This window comes from Dioscorea cayenensis, chromosome 6 (assembly GCF_009730915.1).
Source record: "Dioscorea cayenensis subsp. rotundata cultivar TDr96_F1 chromosome 6, TDr96_F1_v2_PseudoChromosome.rev07_lg8_w22 25.fasta, whole genome shotgun sequence".
Taxonomy (NCBI): domain Eukaryota; kingdom Viridiplantae; phylum Streptophyta; class Magnoliopsida; order Dioscoreales; family Dioscoreaceae; genus Dioscorea; species Dioscorea cayenensis.
The window spans coordinates 19176164-19182694 of record NC_052476.1 but is presented as its reverse complement, the minus strand read 5'-3'; positions in this window follow the sequence as shown (position 1 = coordinate 19182694).

The following is a 6531-nucleotide window of genomic DNA, read 5'->3' as shown; positions in this document are numbered from 1 at the left end:
CAGATCTCTTCCTCTTGCCCGTCCTTGAAGCTGTTCTCTCTGCCTCTTGCCCGTCCCAACGAAAATACAAAGTTTAGAATACAAAAATATGGGATTTGAATACAGCAACAGAGCTTACGGCCTGCTTACAGGAAGACTTACAGCCATAAATCTCGAGGAAAGTCACCTTCACGGTGACCTTACAGCCGTATACCACAGACCCAGGTCATAAGAACCCCTCCATTAAAATGGATCTCAAAAATTTACAATATTTGATTCTAAACTAACAATCAAGCAATGCTACACAATATACATTGATTCTCATGCATAAAGATCAAATAATCTGCTCAAAAATTATGAATTACCTTTGAGACAAAGAGACAATGAGAGAACCAGATGCTAAGAAGCTCAAAAATTGGTTCAATCCAGCTTGAAAATACTCAAAAATAGAAGAACACCGAGGGAAGAAAATGGGAGGAGATACGAGCGTTGGAAACCAAGAATCCAGTAAAAATTAATTAGGAATGAAGATTAAAGGTCAACGACGGCGCTTAAACCCTAGGTGCGTACAGGCAGCTTACCGGTGTAAGATGTGACCATAAGTCTCTCTGAATGAATAATTATGGAGCCGTTACGGCCGTAAGACCTACCCAGCAAGGGTACATCTCCTTTACAACTTAGGTTACGACCGTAAGATGCCTAGCACTGTAGTCTGTAAGGTTTTTTGTCTTGCTCTTACTGTCAGACTTACGGGCATAAGACACCCGTAAAGAACTTAGGCTGAACTCGCTAGATGGTTATGGGCTATAAGGGTTTAAGATATAGCCGTAAAGTGCTCTGGATGAACCTTACGGCGTGACTTACGGGCGTAAGTAGCCCATAAGTGACCTTTGAACTGTGCTCTCTAGAACTTACGGCCCGTAAATACACTAATAAGTCTCTCTAGTTTCCCGTAAGAGTCCTGGAAAAATTGAGTAGAGTTTTTCTACAATTAAGCTCAAATATATATATGAACTGGGAAGTACAAAAATGAGTGTCTATGGTCATGAGTATCTAAACACATGAAAATCACGACAAGCCAAGTAGTTTATTGCAAACTCAAAGAAAATAACAAAACTACAACTAAAGACTCAAACTCAAGTAAATATAAAAAATCTTCCTTGGGTTGCCTCCCAAGAAACGCTTATTTAATGTTACGAGCTTGATTACCTGTAACAGGCAATCATGGAGGCTCAAAATAGAAGCACTCCTCATGACCCCAATCAACATCTCTGCAATAATGCCCAAGCGTCAAATTGGAGAAAATAGGGAACTTACTGATGTAGTGGACAGACTCGGAAGTTACCTCTTTGGGCTAAGGTTTTCTCTTACCTTCCTTAGGGGAAGTAACCTCTCACCATTGCTTCTTTCGTGTGGTTTCCTAGACAATGGTAGATGTAAACAACGGGATGGCATCTTCAAAATGAGGGTCAGCCAATGAATCCTCGAAAGGCTTCTTGTGCATCATTTTCTGTATACATTCATCCACAAGTGAGTCAGTTCCATCCAGAAAATAACAAGTGTCATTGAAAGTAGAAGGGTATTTCATTGCATCTAATAAAGAGAAAATGACTTCCTCATCTCCAACCTTAAGTGTCATTTTACCGTTACTAACATCAATGAGGGCTTAGGAAGTGGCTAGGAATGGCCTACCAAGTATGAGGGGCACTTCAACATCCTCGTCTACATCTAGAATTACAAAATCTATTGGAAAAATGAACTTGTCAATCTTAACCAAAATGTCTTCTATGATTCACTTAGGATATCTAATGGAGCGGTCCGCTAGTTGCAATGTAATCTTAGTCAGTTTAAGGTCAAATAGTCCCAATTTCCTAAACATGGTGTATGGCATTATATTAATGCTAGCTCCTATATCTGCTAGGGCTTTTTCATCAACCAAATCACCAATGTTGTAAGGAATAGTAAAACTCCCTAGATCTTTTTTTCTTCCTCTGTAGTCGGTTTTGAAGCAAGCCGAACTCCCTTAGCTCAATGTCACTGTCGATACCTCCTCAAGTTTCTGATTATTTGTTTATAAACCCTTGAGAAACTTAGTGTACTTTGGCATTTGGGACAAGGCTTCCACAAATGGTACATTGATGTGTAATTGCTTCAACAAGTCCAAAAATCTCTTGAATTACTAGTCTGTGCAGTTATTCTTCAACCTTGAAGGATGAGGCGGGGAATGTACTCTTTCACTACCAGTGGTGCTTTCTTCCCATCAATTGGCATATGTTCTATACCTTGTCGGACCTTCGACAACCTCAATTCCTGGCCTATTTTCCTTGTCCATCACCTTCTCACTACTCATCCCTAACTCTTTACCACTCTGAAGAGTGATTTCCTTGAGATGCTCATGGGGATTGGCTTCAGTTTTACTCGATAGACTTCCTTGAGGTCGCTAAGATAACAATTTAGCAATCTGTCCCACTTGGTTGTCCAAGTTCTGAAAAGGAGCCTGTTGGTTTCTCAATGATTCCTCTATGCCCTGAAACCTATTATCTGACTATTGGAACTTGATGTCTGTACTTTGAATAAACCGAGTAAGCACTTCCTCCAATGTGAGTCTCTTGTCATTCTGTTAGTGAGAAGGAAACCCTGGTGAAGATTTCTTCTATTGTTCTTGACCTCCCCAAGAGAAATTAGGGTGATTCCACCATGAAGAGTTATATGTGCCACTGTAGGGATTCCCTTGTTGTCTAGGGCACTACCAATCAAATCCACTTATTTAACAGGTTCATGCGCCGTCCCTACAATGGAACAGTCTGAGGGAGCATGTCCTACCCCACAAGTATCACAAGCCATGCCTATAGCTGATTTTTGAGTAAACAAACTGTCAATCTTCCTACTCAATGCCTCCACTTGGGTTGCTAATGCGGTAACCTCACTGACTTCAATTATCCCAGCTGGTTTGGCAACTGATTTGCCTCTTGAATTCCACTGATAATTGTTCATGGCTATTTCTTCAATTAACTATTTGGCCACCTCCGAGGTCTTACTGCCAAGTGATCCTCCTACTATCGAATCAATGAGCTGCCATGTACTCTAATTGAGGCCTTAATGAAATATTTGAACTTCCATCCATTTAGGGAGATTGTAATGTGGACATTTCCTCAACAAATATTTAAGCCTCTCCCACGCCTTAAATAATGATTTAGTGTCCAACTGGGCATATGTTGTAATCTCTTGAAGCAACTTGGTCGTTCTCCATGGAGGGAAATACTGACCCAAGAATGCTTCGATACGCTGCTCCCACATAGTGATAGATACTCGAGGAAGGGCTTGGAGCCACTGCTTGGCTCTCCCCTTCAATGAGAATGGAAATAAGTGGAGTCTAATTGCATCGTCAGAAATGTTGTTGATCTTGAGCATGTCATAAACTTCAAGGAATCCACCTATGTGACCATTGGGATCCTCAACCGGTAGCCCATGGAACTGAACTGAATTTTGTACCATCTGTACAAAAGCATGCTTCAACTCAAAATTATTTTCAGTAACTGGTGGGCATATTATGCTTGATTGAGAATCTTTAAGAGTGGGACAAACATAATTAGGAAGAGTTCGGTGTCTATTCCCTTGATCTGCCATATTATTCAACCGCTCTTTGTCAACACTCACTATCAAAGATCCTATCTCGTTTAGTAGAGCTATTCTCAATCTAGTTCTAATCACTCTCTCTCTACACTGCTCTCATCTTCTACCAGTCTTAAAGCTTTACCCTTTAGTGGCATACACTAAAATCAAGCAAAAGAAAAACAATCAGAAATCAATCGAAAAGAAAAAGAATATAAACAAATAAGAAAAAAAAATGGCTAAAGTGACAAATATTCAAGTGTTCCTAATATCACTAATCCTTCCACAATAATGGCGCCAAAACCTTGATAGAGACGCACACAAGTGTATGTGCCGATTGCAGAATAAAGTGTGTTTGAAGTGCGGAGTGTTGGTCCACAGGGAAGGAGGTGAATACTAGTAATAACTCTAAATTCAAAAATTAGCCTAAAAAGTGAAGTGTTTGTGTGTGAACAAGAATAAAAGAAAACAAAAAATACGGGAAATAATGGGGGGAAAATCAAGGAAAAAAGCGATGTCCGGGCATAGTGTCCCTTTGGGTTATTAAGTACAGGACAATGATCATCTAAATATGAAATCCTATATGAACCGATGGATTTTCAGAATAATACTAAGGGTGATTTCTCAGACAAAGAGTAACTGAATAGGCGCAGAACTGATATAGACATCCACATAATTACATTAACACTCTATGAAACCTTAGTGTGAGCTAATGACAATCTCTTTAGTAGATAATCTCACCCAAAGAGAAAGATTACCTCTAATCCGAATACAGAGCAGAAATGTGATTTCTCCTAAAATCCACTCCACATAATTGCAAAGAGCACGGAGATTGTCAGCAACTCACTCGGGAGATTTGAGGGAGACGAAGTCTCCAAAGTACCATATACCCAGGTTTACTCACAATTCCCTCTAATCACGGCATGTCTATGCTAGGTGGATATCTCTACTCGTCATGTAGCACATCAAACATGATAGCTAGGGATTACACCTCCTTAGAAACCAAGAATTTAAACACGCAATTAGATTCAAGTAGATATGATTGCAACTATGAAATCAATTAAAGCATCAAAGATCCAACAACCAAAAGTCATAAAAATAAACCCTAGAGTTCAACTACACCCAAACATCTACAAATTAGCCCTCCATTAATGAAGGGAAAGCATTCAAGATACAAAGAATAGGAGTAAACACAAAATCCATTAAACCCCCCTTGTTAATCCATAGGATGGAGAGTCATCGAGGTAGCTTCCACGCATGCTGCCAAGATGAGCTTGACGTCTACGATCTCAAATCCCCTTGAATACCGAGTTAAATCCCTCTCCAAATATTTTCTAAGGTGGTAGAGATTCATCTATTTTCTTCCTTAATCTCGCCTCCAAGAATTGCCTCAAAAGAATAGAGAGATAGAATAGATGATGCCAAGAAATTCTCTTAAGTTCTATTTATACTCGACTGCTTACGGACTGCTTACGCGCTTAAGGACTAGGTCGTAAGGGAGTTGGGGAAGATTATCGTGAGCCTTACCGGATGACTTACGGTCGCAAGCCCCATCTATAAGGTCTTCTAATTTCGTTATGGCCTCGCTTACGGCCATAAACACTAGACTGTAAGCATCACTATTCTACTTCTCGCGACTGCCCTTACAAGCGTACACTATGGTCGTAAGCTCCTCTAAAAGGTCCTCTGAATTGACTCTGAATCTTCCTTATGGGTATAAGCATGCCCGCAAGGTCATCTGGACTATACTTACGGTCGTAAGGCTGACTGTAAGCTGCCCGTAAGCCACCCAGTTTATCTTGTCCTTGTTCTAATGATGCCGAGAGAGCTCCAACGTCAGCGTTTTTGGTCTAAATTGCTTCTTTTGGATCTCCCTCGCCTTTAAGTTCTACCTTAAGCCTGTTAATGCAAAACACACGATATTTAGCATCGAAATCCACATTATGGCTCTAATCCATACCAAATAAGTGTACAAATAGTTATAAAATACATGAACAATGTATACTCATCAATCTTTGATGCTCTAATTAATTTGATATTTGCAATCATATCTATTTGAATCTAATTACGTGTTTGACTACTTGGTTGCTAACAAGGCGAAAGCCCTAACTATCATATTTGATGTGCTACGTGACGAATAAAAATACCCACCTAGCATAGACATGCCGTGATAAGAGGGAATTGTGACTAAACCTGGGTATATGGTACTTTGGAGACTTTGTCTCCCTCGATTCTCCCGAGTTAGTTGTTGGCAATCTCCGCTCTTTTAGCAATCATGTGGATTGGATTTTAGGAAAAATCACATTTCTGCTCTGTATTTGGATTAGGAATAATCTCTCTCTTTGGGGGGAGATTATCTACTTAAGAGATTGTCATTAGCTCATAGTGAGGTTTCATAGAGTGTTAATGCGATTGTATGGATGTTTGTATCAGTTTTGCACCTATTCTGTTAATCTTCACCTGAGAAATCGGGGTTTGGTACAATTTTAAAAACCTCTCGGTTCAAATAGGATTGCATGTTTAGACAACCATTGTCCTATACTCAATAACCCTAAAGGGATGCTATGCTTGGACATCGCTTTCTTCCTTAATTTTCCTCCTACTATTTCCCGAATTTTCTTGTTTTTGCTTTCGCTTGTTCACACACAAACACTTCACTATTCATGCTATTCTTCGGATTTAGAGTTATTACTAGTACTCACTTTCTTTCATGTAGACCGACACTCTGCATTTAGGACACACCTCTTGTGTACGTGTACGCAAGTACACGGGTATCAAAGTAATAAAGTACCAAACGAGTCAGGTAGTCGAATCTATAGGGAAAGGAAGTATTAGTAATAACTACTTCTAAGTTATCTAGTTGAAATCAAGAATATGATGAAATGAACTAAATAACGAGAAGTATGAATATCACAAGCAAATATGGAAGAGTAGAAATTA